Raw genomic sequence first — 23201 nt, 5'->3', positions numbered from 1 at the left:
TATATTAAATTGCAAATGACCACGCATAGCCAACAAAGTCCTCAGGAGTAAGAACAGAGTTGAACATGTTGCACTAAAACTATAGTGATGAAGACAACCTGCTGCTGACACAGACGTAAAATAGACCATAAACCTATGGGACAGAGTACCACAGTCACAAAAATATCAAAGCTATACTCACTTAATTTTTCACAAAGGAGACAAAATAACTTGGGAACAAAAGGTAGTTAGTTGACTTGACAAAAGGTGCCAGCAAAGCTAGATCCCACCTACAGAAGAAAGGAATTAGATTCTCATCTTAATCTTGAACAATAAAAAATCAATTAAAAATGGGGTAATGGTTTTAATTTCTAAATTTCAAATGTGAAACTTTTAGAAGGAAAACAAGGATACTGGGCTGGAAAGACCTTTTTAAGTCTTTAAGAACACCATCAGCACAGGAACTAACTCCAAGTATCAGATGGGATGACATAGAAATGGTTCCATTGAGAAAAGGAAGCAACCGATGGTGGAAACAGCTAGCCAAGGAAACGGGTATCATCTTTATCAGCTACATTCCAGAAAGATGGGGCATATGCAGATTCATAAAAAAACTGCAGATATGAAACACTAAGCAAATACCCATCAACAAATGGGCAAAAGAGCTGAATAGACAGACTTTTAAAAATATAAAACAAAATGGCCAATAACTACTCTGAAAAGTGATAAATAGCCTTAGCCATCAGAAAATGTAATTTTAAACTTTTCTGAGCTACGACCTCATCAAAGTAAGAAAAGCTATCACAAGATCTGACAAGTAAGTGTTGGAGAAGATGAAGAGGAAGGAGCTCTTAGTCACTGTTTATATGGGTGCAAGTTAAAATGCCACTGTGGAAATCAGTTTGGATAGTTCTTAAAAAACTATAGAACAGAACCACCCTATGACTCAGCTCTCTCACTCTTGGGCACATATCCAGAGAATTCCGTGCTCTACTACAGAGACATGTGCATTCCATGTTTACTGCTGCTTTGTTCACCATAGTGCAGAACTGGAGTCAACCTAATTGTTCATCAACAGTTAAGTGGAGAATCAAATGTATGTACACTCAACTTTATATGTACATATTCTCATACACACATTCATATATACATATTCACTACTGCACATGCATATACACATATATGAACTAATGTACACACATATACTCACATACACAACTTTATATGTACACAAACACATATATACATACATATACACACATAAACACACTAATACACACACACACATGCACAAATAGTATTCAGCTCTAACGACAAATGAAGCTCAAAAACATGCATGGAAACAGATGGACTTAGAATATAAATATCAAACAAAGATCACAAATCTTATTAAATTAAGGAAACATTATGTGCTTTCCCTCATATGTAAAATCAGCCAATCATATATATATATATGTGTGTGTGTGTGTGTGTGTGTGTGTGTGTGTGTGTGTGTGTAACCACATATGTATGATATAATATATATTAGCACTTATATATTAATACATATATGGTATAGTATAACAGTAGAATGGGGAATAAGAAAGAATAAACATTCAGGAGGAAGGAAGGAATAAAGGAAGGAAGGAAGGAGGTAGCAAATGCGGATAATGGGCATGAGCTGATTGTGAGAATATGAAGCTTATGGTTTTCCTAGATTTTATTATGCATGAATTTTTGGGGGGGTTTGTAGATAATTACATAAAATGTATCTAATACTGAAAGTGTAAGGTTTTATGTGATGGTCCACAGCTTCCATTTGAGATGCTTACTCTAAATGTCTAGAGGGCTCATTGAGATGTATAGACATTGGGTCAAGTTAATTTTGTCATATGATGGTTTTATTTATTTGCAATTTTTAATAATAAATTTTATTTAAAAAGAAAGTTGGAGTGATAGACAAAGCTGGTTTGATAGAAATTTGGACTTTTTTACTTTTGAAGAAATTTTAATAATAATTTTAAAAACCTTTTCTTTGATGAGATCATATTCTGGGCCACTTCTGGCCTTCTGGGGCAGTTGTGTGGTCGGTGGGGCCAAAAGGTCAAAAAAGATCAGACAGGGTCATGTCTCCCATTCCCATCTGCCCCCTTAGAAATTTCTCAGGAAGGCTGAAGGTCGGCCTTAGAATATTCCCATGTCTCTTCATTAGTACTGTGACTTCCCACTTAAGACCTCTGCTGGCTTCTAAATCAAACCGTCTGGCCCTGAAGCCCAGAGTGATCTGTCACAGCATGTTTTCCTGCGTGGGCTCAGGAGCATGCTGTCTGGGAGGCTGCTGGAATCCACTTTGTTGTTTGGGACCAGGGCATGTCTCCAGACTCCATTCAGGACTCTCTTAGCTCCACAGCTAAGTCAGACAATGTACAGAAGAGCAGGTCTCATCACACTGAAAATGTTTGCTGGACGCCATTGTCAGAAGCTGTGTCTCCTTGGGAAAGCAGATAGCAGGGCTCTGTTAAACAGGAGGACTCAGATGCTAAAATGTTGTGGTTTAGGAGAATGAGAATGAAATTGGTCAACAAAGCCTGTGCAGACAGACACACTTGCATATTTGTGCACTGGACAAGGGTTAACCTGTTCTAGTGTGATGAACTGGAGGCTGAGGAGGCTGAGGAGGCTGAAGTGGCTGAGGAGGCTGAGGAAGCTGAGGAGGCTGAGGTGGCTGAGGAGGCTGAGGTGGCTGAGGAGGCTGAGGAGGCTGAGGAGGCTGAGGTGGCTGAGGTTGCTGAGGAGGCAGAGGAGGCTGAGGTGGCTGAGGAGGCTGAGGAGGCTGAGGTGGCTGAAGAGGCTGAGGAGACTAAGGAGGCTGAGGAGGCTGAGGTGTCTGAGGAGGCTGAGGAGGCTGAGGAGGCTGAGAAGGCTGAGGTGTCTGAGGAGGCTGAGGAGGCTGAGGTGGCTGAGGAGGCTGAGGAGGCTGAGGTGGCTGAGGTGGCTGAGGAGGCTGAGGAGGCTGAGGAGGCTGAGGTGGCTGAGGAGGCTGAGGGGGCTGAGGAGGCTGAGGTGGCTGAGGAGAGATGGGAGTGGGAAGCCGTACTTGAATGGATGAGTCCCGGGAACCACAGAGGCTCTACACAGCGTACTTCTTCGGACAACCTGCCACCAACCAACTACCATGTTGTGGATTGTTGTTTGTTTTTTTCTGTTCCCTCAAGAGGGTGACTCAGGTGAGGTCAGGTCAAATCTTAATTGGTTACTTAAGGCTAGAGCCTGTGATTGGGCAGTGGAAGGGAAAGGCTGGGCTGAAAGTTTGAGAGAGAGAGAGAGAGAGAGAGAGAGAGAGAGAGAGAGAGAGAGAGAGAGAGAGAGAGAGAGAGAGAGGAAAAGGGACAGAGGACCAAAGAAGATGGAAGGAGAAGATAAACCAAATCCATGTGGCCTAGGAATTTAATAGATAGACAGTAGAGTAATATAGAGTATATTTGCCCAATCTAGATGTACAGCTTGCATTTAGATCAGTTGGATTTTGTGTGTTCTTTGTGCTGACATTTTGGGGCTGAAGATTTAACTGTTATAAACCTGGTTGACATATTGCAAGTCCCTAATGTTATCATTTTATGGGACTAAGGGAATCTGAGCAGCTAGAGCTGGTTTCCTACAGGTTAGCCACAGTGGGGGTATGGCCTGGGAAATGGGAGCGGCTTGACAGCAGGCTGGCCACGGGAACCACAGAGGTGGTGCTGGTGCATAGCCGGCTTACCATGGCTTGTTTTTATAAAACTACATGCTATACTACCATCAGCCATATCATGTTCAAAAGATGATAGTAAGTGCTACCAAGTGCCTGCACGTCACTTCTGAGAACAGTCCACAGAGCCTTCCATCGTCTTTCTTTCATTTGCTCTTAGGGCTTATCTTAAGACGGGAACCTTTTGTCATTGAATATCTGTTTGTTTTGTTGTTTTGCTTTTAGAAAAAATATAGATGATTTAAAGAAATATGCATCATTTCTTATAATACCTGTGCTATGCTTTGTGTTTAATGATGCAATTGCTGTGGTGAGTAGATATGTGTACAAGTCCTTGGCATTATCACAAGAGAAGAAACTTTGTCACCACTAGGACCCTGCTGCTGCATTACTCTGTCTAAACAGAGCTTTGCACATGTTGGATGTGGATGGAACTTTACTCCTGATGGGGTTATATTTCTGTAAGCTAAAAATATAAGTCAGGATGCATTTTATTTGCTAAACTGGCTTAATATCATCTGAAGTTTAAGGGATCATTTTGACAAGACAGTGTTTGAGTCCAAAAGAGTCTGGCATGGGACACAGGAGCTGGCTTCTGTGTGGAAAGCAAATCACAGTGTCACCCACATTTCATCCTTGTGCTCCTGATGATGTTTAATTGAAGGTCCTCTCTGTGGTAGTTATCTGTGTCTGTACTTTTTCTCTGATGCCACTGGGTGAGTTATATTAAAATGCCTCTATTTGTAAAGTTCTGCTGATTTGCTGCATGAAGTTTACAGAGGCGTTCCCCTAATCAGTACTTGAGCATCTCAAAGCTATCACACATTGAGTTTAGGATCCGGCTGGTCTATGACCCAAGCTTGCACAGGGCAGACATTCAGATTGCCCTCGATAAAGGGATGACTGGACAGGGTAAGCAAAGTGCTTGCTCCCTCCCGGTCAGTCTATGAAGTGGCTATGAAAATGCCATCCAGTGGCCAAGAGCAACATACAGGGTCTGGAGAGCCACTAGCCACAAATGGTTATCAGACAAGACCTCTCACCTACATGTCTGTCTGCCTGTCCATCTGACTGTCTGTCTTCACCTAGGAAGCAGGTAATCTCCTGCTGTGGCCTCCACAAGAGACTTTCTAGACCAAATCCTGAGGTGCCACAAACAATAGAAAACGAATGCAGTGGTTGTGCCTTCACTCAGAAGCCCCATCACTAAGCCCCATGATGGCAGCCTTGGTCTTATTCAGGACACTTTTCTCACTGCCCACAGATGTGAAAACCCAGAGGCATTAATGTGTTGCTGAGAAGCAATGTCCCAGTATACCATAGGCTTCTTTATCTTGCTGAATTATCAGATATCAGCCAGTTGAAGAGTACCTGAACAAACATGAACTCATCCATAAATTATACTCTTTAACATATACTACATATCCCATTGGTATATAATATGTAAATATGTAATATACAAACCATATGCAACATGCATTTGCATATTAATCATTGCAGTATCTATAGTATGTTAAATATATACACTTACTATAAAGATTATATCTGTATGTGTGTATATCTATCTATTTATATATATTTCACACTCACATACACATATATATGTATATTTCATACAAACTACACAGAACTATATATTGTCCTGTAGCTAACCACTTGCATATAATGTGTATATTTATATTTTCCTAACATTAAGAGAGTGAACCACCATGCCTCTTCCAGTGTAAATAATGCATTGGAGTAAAATATGGACTGTCAAACTCAGGCAACAATTAATTATACAGAGCATAAATCCTTCTTTCCAAATGACTAATGCCTAGTCCTTTGTGCATAAATGTTTCTCTGGATTCCGTTTGAACTACTAGCCGCATAACATCAGATGGCGCAGTCAGAATAATTTTCATTAGAAAAATAATTATAGGTTAAATATGGTTAATAAAACATTAACTATAAATTTGAATATTTTAAAAGCATGTCCACCTAGAAGCAGGTTCTAATGAATTTTGATGAAAATACCATGATTACTTAAGAAAAAAATAAATAGACCTGGTTATTACACACAATTGTGAGATGGATGAATTACAGAAAACAATTTTAACTCAGAAATAATTATTCTGGGCAGCCAGTCTGGTAAAAATTAATGATAATAGGAAGAAACGTAGGATCACCTTCAGGGGTGATGAAACAGTCGGTCTCTTTGTGATTCCATTCTAGACTCGTGAATCTGTAGGTATCAGTAAATCTTAAATCCCTCTGGATGGAAAGTTCAAAATCACGTGAAAACACACACTTCTGTTGAAAGATTCAGCCTTGCTGTGAGGCTCCTGCAGAGTCTGAGGAATGCACCCGACCTGCAGAGGCTGCAGTCCTATGCCAAGGCTGGTCAGGGAAGCCCCTCTTGTCTTTTCTCCACCCACTCCCTCTCCAGGATGGCTGAGGGCTTACAGCTGGGACTTCTCCAGTTTACACTGTCTGTCTTTCACTTCTCTCATGAAGCCTCAACTCTGACCCTCAAGTCTGCAGTTGATTTCCGCAGCTTTGGAAACACGGTGTTGGAGCCTCTGTGGTGGCCGCTAGCTTACTGGATGCACGACTTAGGCTTCTTTCCAAAAGCAGCTCCTTAGCAGTATGTCCTCTTCCCCCTTACTCACTGTCAGTCACAAGGCTAGTGAGGTCATTAGCACTTCCAGGTGTCAGAAGTGTCCCACACAGCAGAGCTGGGTGTGGCAGCAGGGAGGTAGCTAGCTTATCTTTCATACTTAAATGATTTTCCAAGTTTCCTTTTGAGTTCTTGCCCTGCTTAAATCACAGCAGACCACAGGGCTCCTCACCTTCCTTCACACAATGACCATCTTCAGACCCTGATCCCCTTTTCCTGTCTGTCTCATGTCCCCTCATCACTTCACACTCTAGTGGGAAAGACTTCTTTTCTCCAAGGCCTTTTACTATACCGTCTGGAACATTTCCACATTTGGACTGTTACTATCCTTTCAGGCAATTTAAAACTAACAGCTCTTTCATTTTTATTCTTTATTTGGCCTGTCAAGATGTACCCACTCCTCCAGTGGGGGCACAGGCATTATGTAGCAATCATCCACTTTCTGATTGGATTTAAAATTGACTCTTGTAATTTTAACCATTGTTAGTTTTTATTCTATTTACTTAAAAAAAAAATTTTTGGCTAGTCATGGGCACCCAAAGTCTGTATTTTGTTGGCCTTCACCAACAAGTCAAAGGTGAAGCTCTCCTTCATGGCAAGGGTCCTGTGTTTGCCACATCCATCTGTGCTCATGGATGCCACACTTCTCCAGGGATCAGCCAGCTGTGCAGGGAGAAGGTGTTCATGCTGAGGTGGGCAGACAACATGCTGTGAGAAAGTTTCCTTCATGATCAATGGAGCCTCACAAGTGTTCCTGTGAGAACCCTACTGCAAAAAGACGGCTCAGACCTGTGCCCCATACAGCACCTGTGCTCCTTAGCTCTGCCATCACCCAAGCCTCAGGCAGCACCTAGGTGGAGAGGAACACTCCCAGGTACCACACAAGACCCTGAAGGATGCAAGTCCTTATAAAACTAAAGGAGGGGTATGTTCAAACCTGGTCACCCAGACAAAGTCTGTGAGAACATGAGAGGGATGAATTATCCCTGTACCTCCTGCTCCATGGGGTAGAGAAAGGACTGAATTCATGCCTCCCCATATTTCTGGGCAAGAAACAAAGCCAAGAGTCAGGACATGCTGGTCACCCATGAGAACTCTTGAGACTCAGGGGTGTGAGCCGTAGACTATGAGCGCCATTTTACAGAGGGGAAAACAGGCTTGAAAATTCCAAGCCATACACAGGATTAATACTTTCTCTTCCCCTTCAAGAGGTTGGGCCTCTATTCCTCTTCTTTCTTCAGAATGTTTTGTGTGCACTGGTGTAGTGTGGTGTGAGACGGGTGTGTGTGTGTGTGTGTGTGTGTGTGTGTGTGTGTGTGTGTGTGTATCACTCATTCCTATTCAAGCATGCAGATACCAGAGGAGGGAAATGAGTATCCTACTCTATCACTGTATTAAGATGGGATCTCTCACTGAACCTGGAGCTCACCATTGTTCAGCCAAGCTGAGGCAACAGGTGCGCAAAGCCACCCCTGGCATTTTTACATGGCTTCTGCAACCAGAACTCAGGTCCTTAAACTTGTGCAGCAAGTGCTCCAGTACATGCAACCAGATCCCCAGCTCAGCAATGGGGTCTCTGCCTCCCACAACTGCAAGCTGTTCTAACCTCTACAATAGTGGTACAGGTTTAGGATGAGCATGGTGCCATCTATCACAGCAGCCCTAGCCAGGATGTGCCACTGAGGATGCCACCTGAGCTGCCTTGGTCCTGAAGTCCCTGTCCTGACCTCTGACCCCTGGCCTTCTGCTCTGCCCACCCTCCAGCGATCACAGGCTCTCTTTCTGCCTAAAATATCCCAGTAGAGAGGAGTCAGACATGTGTGAGGTGCTTTTCTACGTTTCACGGGCATCACAGATGACTTCGTAGACAGATGCACTCTTGCAAAGATTACATTTGTGAGTTTAATTTCCTTGCGTATAGATTTGAAAAAATGTGATCATGGAATAAAGGCATGAATAATTGCCAGTGCACACAGCAGAGGGCTCCCATCAGACAACACAGAAATGAATGTCACTGTCTGACTACGACCACAAGATGCTAGCTCAGGAGGGAGCAGCAGGCTGGCAGGGATGTCTACAGCAATAGAACCAGAGTCTTGATTGCACAGAATGCCTCTCATCCCACAGAGTGCCAGAATTATCTGTCCAAGAATGTTGAATTCAGGACTAGCAAATCCTAGCCAAAGGTTTTTAATGGGGTTGCTTTAGGAATGTCTGTTTTCAATAGGAATGCCTTACCCAATTCCCTCAGAACGAGACTTAAACTTAGGTGACTGAAGGTCTTTGTTTTGCAAGACCAGGCCAAGGAAGGCTGCAGGTGACCTTGAACAGGCCAAGAAACTCTGGGGTGCAGTCAGGTGGGTTCGTAAGTATAGATGTGACTCAGTGCTAATCTGTCCCACAACTGCCCAGGATGAGCCTGCAAACAAAAACCTCCCAACCCATGTCTACTAAAGTCAATGAAATCAGCAGTAGACTTGGCAGTGGAGAAGACCTACTGGGCAAGGGCTTGTACATCCTGTCTCCAAACATGTCCTCTAACCAGGTGTGGGTGTGCAGAGGAAGGTGTGGAAGAGCAGGGGAAGGTGTGGGTGAGGAGGGGAAAGTGTGAGTGTGCAGGGGAAGGTGTGGGAGAGCAGAGGAAGGTGTGGAAGAGCAGAGGAAGGTGTGGGTAAGCAAGGGAAGGTGTGGGTGAGCAGGGGAAGGTGTGGGAGAGCAGGGGAAGGTGTGGGAGAGCAGAGGAAGGTGTGGGTAAGCAAGGGAAGGTGTGGGTGAGCAGGAGAAGGTGTGGGAGAGCAGGGGAAGGTGTGGGAGAGCAGGGGAAGGTGTGGGTGAGGAGGGGAAAGTGTGGGTGAGCAGGGGAAGGTGTGAGTAATCTGGGGAAGGTGTGGGTGTGCAGGGGAAGGTGTGGGTGAGCAGGTAAGTGTGTGGGTGGATAGGTGAAGATGTGGGTATGCAGGTGGGTGTGTGGGTAGTTAGGTCAGGTGTTTAATGGGCCAGTTGAGGTAGAGATGACTAGATGAGAGTCTGTATGAAATGACAAGGTTGTGAGCTCAGATATTCTCATGGTCTTGGTCTAGATTAGTGGTTCTCAGCTAGTGGTTCCTGATCCTTTGGGGAACTTCATTTCAGATGTCCTACACATCAGATATTTACATTACAATTAATAACAGTAACAAAACTGCAGTTATGACATAGCAACGAATTAAGTGTATGGTTGGGGTCACCACACCATGAGGAATTGCGTTAAATAATCACAGCATTAGGAATGTTGAGAATCACTGGTCTACATACTTTAAATAGGAGTTAGGCATTAGAATTTATTTTTGTTGTGCAGCAATTACACCGAGTAATGAACCCGTCCCTACTTGGACTTCTCCTAATGGTCATAGACATCATCCAGGAGATGGTGCTTGTGTAAGTTTACAGTGCTGTGCTGGGATGTGGGAGTGAGCTTCTGGGTCAGGCTCTTGTTTTAGGATCATCCTGGCAGGAGATTCAGGAAGGAAACCTGTTCAGAAATTCATGGCAGGGCCGGGGCCTGGGGAGGCGCAAACAGTATACAGAGCTTCATCATACTGATCTTAAAAACACACTGAGTATCATGTTTTACATGTCTGTGTTTTCTTCTCTGTGTTTGTGTGTCTGAATGTCTGTGTATGAAATAGTAGATGCTGAAGACATTTACGGAGGCCTGGGAATCGCCACCATTTACTTGCCAATTTTTTTTTTTTTTCTCTTGGTGATTTCATTGTCAGGGAATCAGAAGCATATGACTTAAATTACCATAAAATTCATGTTTGGAATTTAATGAAAACTGGTTTTGGCAAGGATTTGCTTGGTGGAACCAGAGGGGAGGCTGCACGCAGACCTACAAGAGACAGGCATGCAGCCTCCAGATGCAGCCTGTCTGCCCCATGCTTCCAGTCTTCTGCCCAGTGACTGGGCTTTACCTGGCTGTGCTCCCACTGACTATCCTCAAGAATCCCTGCTCTGCTGCCCCTTTCTGGGAGCCTCCAGCTCCAAACATTCATTGCAGGGGCCCAGAGGCTACATGCATACAGTGACTACATGCCCTCATTCTTGAGATCTTAATAGAACACACTGGTCACTCCTGAGTCCCCATACTTCCCTATTTTTCAGGAAGCTCTTCATGGTAGCTGTTTGTTCTAAAGCTCTTTATAACCCCCAAGACCCCATATGCTCCCTAGAAGCTCACAAAGCCCTTACCCTATTATACTTCCCTTATATCTAATGAAGATACAAGGGGAGGCCACCCCCATTGTCCAGGTGCTGTGTCTGTCTCAGTGTAAATCCCGTCATTCAGAGTTGTCACCATATAAGCAAGAATCAAAAGACCTCACTCCATGGATTAAAAAAGAAAATCAGGGCCCAAACATGTCATCCAACTGTTCACAGAGTCACTTGTAGCTCACAGGCACAGTTCAATGCTCACAAATGTTCCATTTCTCTCCCACCTGTTGCTCTAAGTTGTCCCCTTCCATAGCACAAGCTCTCTGATTCTGAGACCTTGTGGAAGCTGTGCAGAGCATGGAGTCTCTGTGTATGGAAGGACCATGGAGCTGACCTACCAGGCTACAGAGTTCTTCATGATAAGAGAGATGGGAGGGAATATCTCAATGGAGTGGCAGCCTCTCTGCCTTTGGCACTCTTAGCCTCTCAAGTTTGCAGCCTGAATGTAGCTCTCCAGTCCTTTTGTAAGGTGGCTTCTCTAGAAGAAATTCCACCTGGAAGCCACATCAGGCTATTTTTCCTGATAGCTGCTGCATTCTCTGCAGACACATTTTAATATGTCACATGTTTATGGATAATGTAAAAGACCCCATCTATTATAATTAGTCGCAAACCAAACTTACCACTAAAGTTCTCTTCTTTTAGCTCATTATTTAGAACTATCCTTTCTTTCTTCCTTGCTAGAAAGCCATTTCCAGAGGGGAAGCCACCTCTTAGCATCGAGTTCATCCATTCTCCCTCTTCCTAGTTCAGAGAGCTCTTTCCACAGAGCAGTGAATCCTTGTGTGGGCCTCACATCACATTTGCTTGCCCTGAAGTTCTAATGAAATCGTGTGATGCCTTCCCCTGGCCACAGCATAAGACCTTGTCGAATTCTCAGTTTCTCTGTACATTAGCTCTCAAAGTGGAGTTCCACTGAATTCAACAAATACACCCGAAATGCCAGCCCTTTGTCAATCGGGACATGATGTCTCTGCATCATTAGAAGAAGTAAGCAGGTGAGCCTCAGCATCACTGTGAACAGAGCTTTCTGTGAAAGCTGACGGGGCTATGACAAAGCAATGATACCCCACCCTAAAATACACACATACACATAATTCATGACTCTCTGAGCTGCCATTCACGTTTCTTCTGGACTTGGCTGTGCCCCTTCCTGCTTGAAACACCTGTACCCTGTCTCACAACCTAACACCCTGTCTTCCTCACACTTAGAGGCTGCTGAAAGGAGGGTGAAGGATGAGGGAGCACTGTGAAAATGGAAGGAGTGAAACCAAACCAGACTTCAAGCCAGACTCTGACCCATGGCACAGCTAGACACTTGCTTGTGCTTTGCTAAATAGGTGGTGGTATTGTTTCCCAGGGAGCTTCCTTTGGCTTTGGAAGAGAGACCCCCCGGGAGGCTGAGCCTCTTAAAGAGACTGAGAGGAAACAAAAGACAATGGAAGGTGCCTTGCTTTATAAATGGCCATATTATTCTTTGAAGGAGCCTCTGTTCTGGGGCCCTGGAAGGTGCTGATTTGACACAACTTAATGAGGCAAGATCAATGGGTCTTGAAGTTACCAAGAGCTGGACAGATGTTCCTGTGGCCTTACTGTGAGCCAGAGTCCAATAAGACTAGCTACTGTTGGGGCTTGACCAAAAATTTTTCATTAACAATAAGCAAAGTGTAAAGAAAAACCCTGAGGTAGAAAATGAGAATACTGGTAAACAAAGGAACCATGACTTCTAAGGAAAGGGAGACAGTCTGCTAGGTGTGGTCTGGATCACATAAATGATCCATAAAGAGACCATCTATTATGAGAGGTGTTCCCTGCACCTCCAACCAGGGGTACAATGAAGAAATGTAGCCTTCTCCTGTGGTTCAGGGTACACATGTGATCTTGATTCATAACCTGTGCATCTGACAGAAAGTACCCCTTATCCCAAACCTTTGCATTCTATTAGCCACTGCCCAGTATCCTCAGAAGTTCTGGGGGTCATGTACCACTTCATCGGGTACACACAGCTCTATGTATGCATGTTGACACACAGGCCTCTGCATGTACTCTACATGTCAAGCCTAAACCTGCATCTCTGCACAGCGCCATTTGCACACAACCCAACACATACATCCCTGCCTATAGATATTCACATATAACCATACACATTCAACATACATAACTGGATATGAAGCCCTGAAAACATAGCCCTGAACACTCTCCTGTAAAACTCTCTATATAATCTTCATCACACATCTCTTGCTACACACAACATCACAGATTCTTACCTTTGTGGCTTCCTTGGGACTCCCAACTGCCATCCCACCTGGGCAGATAGAGACAGACAGTCTCATGGGTCATCCACCAGGAAGCAGTCGAGGTCACTTGGCATCAGACGTGTGCCCCTGAAGTTCAACAACGGCCACATCATCATGATCCCAACATCATCATGAAAACACAGTGCACCTTTTCTGGGGCCTTGCCAGTGAGGCCTGATGCTCTGGGATGCACACAACAGCAGGACCAGCTGAGATGTCTCTGGATGAAGCACTGGGTAGTATCTTCTGATAGTCCAGCAAAGACTGTTTCTGTAATAACGCAAGAGGTGAATAGGAGACTTCCCAGAATTCAGGTGAGCTTGTCACCATAAACCATTCAACCAAGTGCCTCATGGTGCCAGGTTCAGCTGGCAAAATCTATTATTAGTAAGACCCCTTTCCATGGAATCCCTGCCAGGGCTGCTCTGACACTACTGGCAAGTGGCTAAGGCCTTCTCCATACCAGCTTCAACAGAATTCAGGGTTTGGGAGGAGAATCAGTTCCAGATGATCTTGGACAGAACTCAAGAGCAGACCTAGATTCCCCAAAGTGCCTGCAAGTGCCCTCACCTAATTCTTCCCGTGGCTCCTTCCATCAGTTCCTCAAGTCCCTTGGTCCTACACAGAACTCTCTCAAGGGCCTTGCCCCAGTAACAGTGGCTATCCAAATACTAGCAGCTTCTACAAAAGCAAAAGTATGTCTCTCTTTTAGTCTTTCGTATATGGAACAAACCTGTCGCCCCTGGGGCGTGAGAAATCTTGATTGGTGACTTTGATTTCTCACGCCTCCTGCCATCTCTTCCTGTATTTTCTCCCCAGAGCAAGACCAAGGTGTGAAAAGCAAAGAGGCCCTGTGCCATTCACTCAAGAGTGAGCCAGCCTGCTAATGTGTCAGACGGGCCTGCCTCTGCTGTGGCTGCGGAGATAGGAGTGGGTTCACCTGACTAGTGTCACAACAGTGGCCAGTCTGTGGATCAGACAACAGTACTCCATGCTTGAAATGAGGCAACCCAGTACTGAGAGTGATTATGGAAAGGAATAGGACAGGCTGGTGCTTCCTGGATTCAGGGCTCACTCATCAGAGCAGGACATTCTTAGCACAGAGTTGGTTGTTCTAGATAGATCCCTTAATGTATAGATCATTGTGAGGCAGGAATGGTTAATAACCAGGGACTAAACATCCAAGGCCACCTGTCTCAACATGCGACGTACACAGGTTCACAGATATAATCTGTCTGATGTTTGCCCAGATGTGGGCCCTGGGGAAGGGTGAAAGTGTGTGTGTGTGTGTGTGTGTGTGTGTGTGTGTGTGTGTGTGTGTGTGTGTGTGTGGTGTTGTTGTTTCTGTAGGGTGTGGCTCTGAAGGAAAATGTAAACTGAATTCTGGGATCAGTTCTCCAAGGATTATCTTCTTGGAGACCCTAGCCAGTTTCTTTCAAAACATCAATGTGCAGAGCCCAGGGGCACCCTGAGTAAAAGCCAAGCCTCTACCTGTGAGTTTCATCTTTGCATAAAGTTTAAAAGGTGGTTCTCAAAGCTTCTCCTTAAGTACAACACTGACAGTGGACTTATGTCAAGGGAGTCTGTAGGCAAAATGCTGATCTTCACTGAACCCATATTCACAGTGGCAAAAGTTACCTGCCTGTGGGTCCCAGAAAGCCACTTAACTGTGTATAATTGTGTTGTTCCCATGTCCTTGGCTGTCATGGAAGATCACCAGAAGCCTTGAAGCTCAAAGTAACCAGATATATTCTTCCATGGTAACAGAAGTCCAGACTCACAGTTTCTGCAGGACTGCACAGTGACCTTCTTTGTCTTTCTCTAACTCTGATGGCTTCAGCTACTTCTAGGCTTATGTTGATTGTACTTCAGTCTCATTGCTGCCATCCCCCAGCATCTACCCCGTGTGCCTGTCTGTTACATGTCTTCCTACTTGTCAGTTTGGAGGCTATGTAGACTGTCTCCCATCCTTTCCACAATGAGCCTATTCCTGGCTGCTGGACAAGTCAGATCCCCCTCTAGCTCCATTTCAGTATGTGAAGGTATGAAGCCATTTGTGTTGGATGCCCTTAGATCAAGATCTGTAGTGTCTTCTGGAATATGCTCTTCACCATTGAGTCCAGAGGATTCTTTTAACCTCTCTCTCTAAGGTCACAGTTCAGCCGCCAGGTCTGTACACATAAAGACCAATCCTAGTGTACATGCAGTGATGTGACCAGGATGTCCTCAGAATTGTCCCTTTCTTTGTCTCCTCTAAAGGACAGCACCATGGTTTGGTGAGCACAGTTGAGGAAGCAAGTCAAGCACAAGTGTATTGGGACTCCTAGGGAAAATCAGCCTCCTCTGTAGTTTTCTCTGTTTGCAACTACCTATCAATTATACAACAAGGTTGTCTGAGCTTGGCACATGAATGCCTGACTGTGAAAGACAGAGGGTGTCTGAAACTTCCAGAGCAAGAGGATCTGAGCTGGAACAGGTCTGAAGACCCCTGTGTATGGTGCATAAACCTGACCAGCTGCATCCGGTTCTCCAGCCTCATGAAGCGAGCCTTACACCTGGAATGCTACTTGCCAGTTCTGTCCCTGGTTACCCATGACTATCAAGAACCACTGGGGACAGATGTGAAGTATACCCCACATTACCTTTCAACAGCAACTAGATTCTTCTGGCAGACCAGAACTGGAGGAATGTGGCAGACAGAGGAGCCCAGAATCCCCTGGGAACATGAAAAACAATCTGGGAGAAGTATCAGTAATTAGGTCTTAGAGTTGGCAGGAAGACACTGCCAGGCAATTCATTAATATCTGGAGTGTGTGAACAGTGTCTTTTCTCAGTATGTGGAAAGACCCATGGGACTGGAGGAGGGATAAGAAAAGCTATCAGGCCGAAGGATTGAGGCAATCTTGCCATTTTCTTTCGACTAAATACAGGCTCTGGAGCACTGCTAAAGTGTTCATGAGGGTGTGGTCTCTACTTGTGCCTATCTTGTGGCTTCAGCCACTAAGAGTCACAGAGAAGTCTCTGGCAAAACTGAGTTGCCATAACTGGAATACATAATTAAGCCTTGCGATCTGCAGAATCGGTCCTGCACCTATTCTAAACTGAAAGGCTAGGGAACCTGGACCTCTGCCTTACTGATGTGAGTGCTATTTGACTGCAGATCTTTTCAGTCACTGAAACATGTGCTGAGGTTCAGAGACACCTGGAGGTCAGTGGTAGTGGGTTCTCTCCCATTTTATATAAATATCTCACTATTGACATTTAAATATCCTAAAATCCAAAGAGATCTTCGAATCCAAGAGGGTCTTTTATTGGTTGTTTTATTTATTTACATTTAAAATGCTGTCTCCTTTCTCAGTCTCCCCTCTGCAAACTCCCACCCCATCCTCCCTTCCCTCTACCTCTAAAAGGGTGTTCCCTCACCCACCTACCCACTACCACTTTATTGCTCTAGTGTCTCCTTTCACTGAGTCATCAAGCCTCCACAGGACAAAGGCCTCCCATCCCACTGATGCCTTATAAGGCAGTCCTCTATTACATGTGTAGCTGGGGCCATTGACCTATCCATGTGAACTCTGTGCTTTGTGGTTTAGTCTCTGGGAGCTCTGGGCAAGGGTTTGGTTAGTTGATACTGTTGTTCTTCCTATGGGGTTGCAATCTCCTTCAGCTCCTGCAGTCCTTCCCCTATCTCTTCCATTGAGGTCCCCATCTTTATAAAAGACATGAGTGAGTTGAATAATGTTCTAAATGGATGGCCACCACTCCAAGAAGCTATGTTGCCACGTGTAAAGGTGAATTGGCTTTCCCTGTCTTGGTCACAGCTGATGCCCCGTTGAACTTCTGTGACTCCATCATGCTTGGGTGTTCAATACCATTGACAGGACACCTGTAGGTCAGTCTCTAAAGACACTGAGATCTCCCTGACAAGTACTATAGGGTGTCTCTAAGAGTTCAGCTAACAGGATGGAGAGCTCACTCACTGTCTTGTCATGTTAGTTTATGCCTGTAATTTTGAGATAAACTATCACTCAGTAGGCCAGCTGGCCTGAAATTTGCTGTGAAGATTTAGCTATAATGTTCCTCAGCCTCTGCCTATAGTGTGCTAGGATCACAGGTGTGCACCACCCCACCTTTCTGGCTTCCATATAATGTTTCATGAATGAGCAGTTTGTTCTGTGGGCCACACTGGAGGTGAAGACATTACTCAGGAGTAGCTTCAGCCCTCGTGGCTGTTTGCCTTAGTGCATTCCTTAAAGGAAATGCTAGAAGTAGACATTCTTCCCAGATGGTGGTTAATTTGTGGGAAAATTGAAATGTGCACATCACTGACAATTGTATTAGGGCTATCAGGAGCCAGCAACTGCACCTTCAAGTGCACACAGAACACTCCATGGGGCATGTCAGGCTTTCTTCACGGATGAGTCTCTGCCAGAGCTGTCTGATCGCAAGCACTGCTGCTAGCTGGATTTGGGTTTTAAGCAAAATGAGTTCCCTAAGAAAGACAAGCTTTCACTAGTGCATGAAAGCCACTTCTCTGCTTGGCACCTACAGAAGCCATGCCACAGAAGGAGGCACCTCTATGCTCTATGCGGGTTGAATTTCTTTCAAAAGCTACACTGTCTCTGACAAGGGTTCTGGGCTCAGACCCATTCCTAATTCCACCACCTCCCCGGCTCACAAAAGTTGCCATAGTCCTGATGTCTTTCACAGCAATAAAACCCTCAGAAGCTCTCAGTAACATCTTCATCTTGAATGCACAGTAGCAATCTCTATTCAAGGATGAGGAAGCATCGTGAAGCCTTTGAATCTGGAGCATCACCCCAAAGCCTACTGGAGTCTCTAAAAGTGATAGGACTTTTAGCAGGCGGGACACTGTGGGAGATCTTTAGGCCTTTAGCAATATGTCAGTCAATTGGTTCTCATGGTTATACAGGGTCACCAGTTTACCCAGAAATGGGTTTAAATATTTCATGTATATCCTTGACATGCTTCTAAGTGAGATTAATGATGCAAGCAGCAGAACAGTGAAGCAAAGGCTTCTCCCCACAGTCCTGGCCTCACCCAGTTGTTGGGGGACTGAGTCTCATGAAAGGTGAGACCTGTGTGATTAAGTCTCCAGCTCTGTCTTTGAATTTAGACATGGTCTTTTGTCCACTTAAGCTGGGACTAGAACTTCTGTTATTGACTACCTTGGATTTCTAGTTTTCGGGTTACACAACTTGGGGCCTTCCAGCTTCCAAGGGTATATGAGCTGGTTGATCTTACCAAGATTCTTTATGTGGGTGCATTATCTAGAGAGCTTGGCTCCACAAGTGCACTTGTGTGTGAGGTAACCTTTACCTGACTGGGGAGGAACTGACTGAGCCCCCATCTCTCTCTTTGTGTTTGTCTAGCTGTCTACCTCTCTCTCTGTCTGTCTTTCACTCACTTTCATTCTATTTCTCCATCTCTCCTGGTCAGGGACTCCTATCCTTGTTGTAAAACCAGGACAATGAGCCTAAAATTATATATGTACATATAACATATTAAGGCCCTGGTGTTTGAGGGCTATGGAGACTTAGCGTGCCATGGTGGGAATGTGTGGCTAAAGCATAATGCTCATCTCATAGGCAAGAAATGAAACAGAAAAGAAGAGAGCACTGTTCTGTAACCTGCTTTAGTTCATGCCTCTAATGACTCAAGTGACTCCCACAATGGCCTGTCAAAGTTCTACCACATTTAGAATGAGTCTTCCCACTTCAGTCCAACCTAGAAACTCCTCTCTGGAGAACATTCCAGATCCAAGCAACAGTTTCAGGAATTCCTGTCTTTGAGATAAATATGGCTGATTTATATGAAAACTCAAGACTAAGGAAGAACTTAATAGCTATTCTGGCAGCTAAACACACATCTTCCTTATATTTCAACAAAGATAGAGTCACACCAACTTTGCTCCCATCACCGAGGTTAAAGAACCATCCCAAACATTTACACCTGATACTCGCATTCAGGAGGATTCTTGAACTCTTGAAAGTTACCTTCAAGTTATCTTCCAAGTTAACAACCTTTAATCAAATCACCATTTTATAAAGAAGAGACAATGATAATTTTTATATGGCTCTATGTCCTTTGAACAGAAAAATGCTAGACTTCCAAGAATCTCCATCCTTGTTTGATAGTGCTCAGACCTTCTGACCTGCACAAGGTAATTAGTATGTGATTTCAGATAACTGGATAATCAGGGGGTTGCTGGCTTTTAATTTCTGAAAAAGGAGTGAGGCTGCTCTTCTGCAGGGACCAGTCTTCCCAGAGCTTTGCATTATGTGGACTTCAGAGAAGCCCCATATGAAAGAGCTCCTGCCTGGTGCTCAGGCACCTCCATGTCTTTAGCACCAAAGCAGCTGTATTAATACTGTGCTCTCTGTGGATTCCTAATTGTATAAATTGCAACGTGGAGTGGACAAGTGCTAGGGAAAATTGGGATTTTTGAATCCTTCGAAGAACCCAAATATGTAAACAGCCCATCATGTAGGAGGAAGTGTGTGTGCCTCTTATTGAAAAGGGAAAAATAATTTAGGAGAGATGAGAGGGTCGCACGAGGGAAAGCTGATATTCTTTTGCTATAACGGATAGCCCCAAGTTGTAGAGGCCATTATTTCATGCATTTTCAGAGCAAATGAACTTGACAGATGGCCGTGTCACCCAAACCCCCACCTACCAACTTGATTATGCAGAAAACAATACAATAGAAAAGAAATCATTACTGAAGGAACCTGGTTAGTCCACAGAGGACTGGGGAATGCAGAAGAACAAAATTACGGCGGTGGAATTGAACAGCAAGAATGCATTTAACATAAAGTGGGTTACTGCAAGGCAATCAGTCATGGCTAAAGCTATTGTCTGGGCTTGCTTGCATGGTATATGAAGTAATCCGTCATCTCCCACAGAATTTATGCTTAGTTTATAGGAGAGAACTACAAAGGTTGCACCAGGACATGTTTGTGTAGTCTTAAGTGCCTCAAGTGTGGGCCCCAGAAGTGAAACAGTGAGCCCTGTAGGATGTTCTAGTGTCTCCGGTGTCACAGGATGTTTCCATCTGCCATATACATGAGACTGATGCTTGGGAGAGTGCAGGAATCAGCTCCAGTCTATGTGCAGCCAACACACACATCAAAGTACCAATGGAGGAAATCAGGTCAGGATCAGGGCTTCCCAAAGGTTAAAAAAAAGACTGCTGTAAATTTAGGGTAACCACATTGTCTGTAACAATAGATATATTGTTAGAGCAGTTGATTATAAATACACAAGGATTGTCACTCAATAACAATCACAGGCAAATGGCTCAATTGTGTTATGCTATGCAAAGGGTAAAATTACTAGTGTCTAAGATAGTCCAGAAAGCCTTTTGGAGGCAGTTGGCAGTTGGTGATTTCCAAGAAAGGAAGACTCTTTTTCCGTTGCAGGGATGACCACCACAGGACTATGTTCCAGTAGAGAACCAACACTGAGTTCTTCAGAACTTTTCATTTCCCCTGATTCCTTCCTGAAAATGGGTGGAATTTAACCACATTTATTCCCTCCAGAATGGTTTCTCTCCCACCTCAAATACCCTCTGTACCCATAGTTACTTCTCAGAGGAAGCCAGCAACACTGGTACAGTTTGTGAATTGCTCTGGAAGACAAAAGGCCACCTATGCACTGCATGTCTGCTGTCTCAGAACCCTCTCCTTGTGGAGATGGAGTCAAAGGAGTCAGTCTGAGGTCTCCTAGGAGATGACATACTTCCAGCGCAAGAGGCTGCATTAGTTTCATTCTTCTGCATAGCTGCCATCTGTCATACCTATATATTTCTTCTCTCTCTCTCTCTCTCTCTCTCTCTCTCTCTCTCTCTCTCTCTCTCATATATATATATATATTAGGTCTGCATATCAATACTTCCCTGTCCACAACACCACCTCGTAACTGAACATTGCATTTATAAACACTCAGTAGTTCAAATTAATATTAATAATATGCTAAGTTAATATGCCATTTAATATAAGTATGTGTACTATTAATATTATGAAAGTATATACTGCATATAGTATCTAATATGTTGATATTTAATACAGGTAACATTTTGGTATGTTCAGCTAAGTACCAATTATTAATACTATAGGGCTTTTAAAATCAGTCTTACATAGTCCCGGCTGACTTAGAACCTGCTGTGTAGCTAATGATGGCCTTAAACTCCTGATTTCACTGCCTCATCTTTCCATGTGGAATTCCAGTGAAATTACAGGTGTGCACTACTATAAACAACTCTTATGAACTGTTTAGAATTTTGAGAATATTAAAGGGAGTTTTTGAAAGCAGTCTGCATCTTTCATTTGTGTCTCTTCTTTCAGAGGCAATCAGTGGCGGTGGCTTCCTCCTACACTAACCTAACGAGAGGACATCTCTTGATCCTGGGATGACAGCCATTAGTATCCATGTCACACTAAAAAAAACAAAACTTGCTCTAGATTTTTCTGTCACTGGAATAGCCCTGTTTTGAAATGCTATTCATCCAGGCATATGTATGCTGTGCTTCCCAATCCAAAGCTGAATGCAGAGTAGAGACTGTTCTCCTGAGAATCTCATAGGAAACTACATTTGTTATTCATGCTATTCATTCTGAAGTGTGTGTGTGTGTGTGTGTGTGTGTGTGTGCGTGATGGTGGAAATGTTGCCTTCTGGGCCAACAAAATAGTAGGACCTGTAAATATAAATGGGACTCTAAGGTTGTCTGACTCTAGAGAGATCTCCTCAGACTTTGGCAGATGATGATTTTATGTGATATTTCAGATGCAAAAACATGCCTGTGAGACCATCCATGTAGGAACAGCATATCCAGGCAGATAAACACTGGAACCTGGAGCCTCTTGAAGGTAGGAAGGAACTCAAGCCCTACAGGGAGAGGGATCTGGGTAGACTTTGGGAATTGAGAACACCTCAGATCTTCAACTGGTCTGAAACTCCAGTCCTCCTTTAGCCTCCAGAATGCTGGAATTATAGTCCTGATACACCACACCTGGTTAACAGGGAGTTTATCCATGGTACACAGAATCAACATCCTTTATTCCCATACAGGACAGGTGCTGGAGGACTGTGGGAAACACACTTCACTGCCTACTGCATGTCCCACGTTTCCCACAGACCTCACCCTGACAGTCCATGGCTCCTCCAAAGATATCTAACTTCCTCTAGCCAAACCTTTCAGCCTGTTTGCTTTAAGTCTATCAATGCCATAATTTGGATCTTAAATGCGTACAAGGACCATTCATAGAAACATTGGTTCCTGGAATATGGAGGAATGTTTAGGGAGTCGGGCTCAGTGGAGGGAAGAAAATCACTGAGGAACTTATTTAAAGGGGAAGTATATATTCCCAATTATATACTCCAAATTATATATTCCCAATGCCATAATATGCCACAAGGCCAAAACAAATAGGACCAATGGATGATGGGATTTACACTCCAAGATGATGGGTCAAAATAAACCCTCCTCCCTCTTAGGTTGATTAGCCCATGCACTTGTTTCAATAGCTGAAGGCTGACCCACTGCCTGTCTGTGACTTTGTCTCTGGATAGCTTTCCTACCTATCTTTCCTACACATAACTCCTGAGTCTTCCTCTTCCTTGAGGCACAGGTCTCTTGTAAATAGCCAGGATCCTTAATTATGAAAATAGATGGCGAAGGACTGTTTGCTTCACCCTTTTCTAGCTCTATTATGGTCCCCACTTGGTTAGACATGAGCAGAAGGCTGACACTCTAAGTCCACATCAAACCCCACACACATGGTGAATGAATCCAGAGCCCACATTTAGACACTGAGGGCCCTTGGCCATGGAGGGCCCCAAGTCATCCCCATAGAAGCTGCCCTTCAGATTGGACTGTGAGTGGCCTCAGGGACACATTCTGTGCCTTACAAGGGATGTCAAGCAATTGCTAGCTGAAGAAGAGAGAAACCAAGAGGACAGGGCTCAGAGACTGGGGCAGATGGATTTTTCTGGTTGAGAGTCATTGTTTGAGGTCCACATACCAGTGAGCTCTTGTCTGGTGAGGAGGGGACAGTAATTCAGACAGTCAGGTGCAGGTCATTGGAATGCATACCTTTCTTTGACATATAAAAGGGATGTTCACTCACTGAGTCAGAACCAGGGGTTCTCTTATGGGTTTCAAACCTGAGTTCTCTGATAGTAATGGCCAGTCTCATTCCAGTTACTACTCCTTCAGTCAGATTAAACAGACAACATGGCCACAGTGTTAGCTGCAATAAGGATC

This window comes from Micromys minutus (genome assembly GCF_963924665.1).
Source record: "Micromys minutus genome assembly, chromosome: 20".
In the NCBI taxonomy this organism is placed as follows: Eukaryota; Metazoa; Chordata; class Mammalia; order Rodentia; family Muridae; genus Micromys; species Micromys minutus.
Note: the sequence above shows the minus strand (reverse complement) of the source record.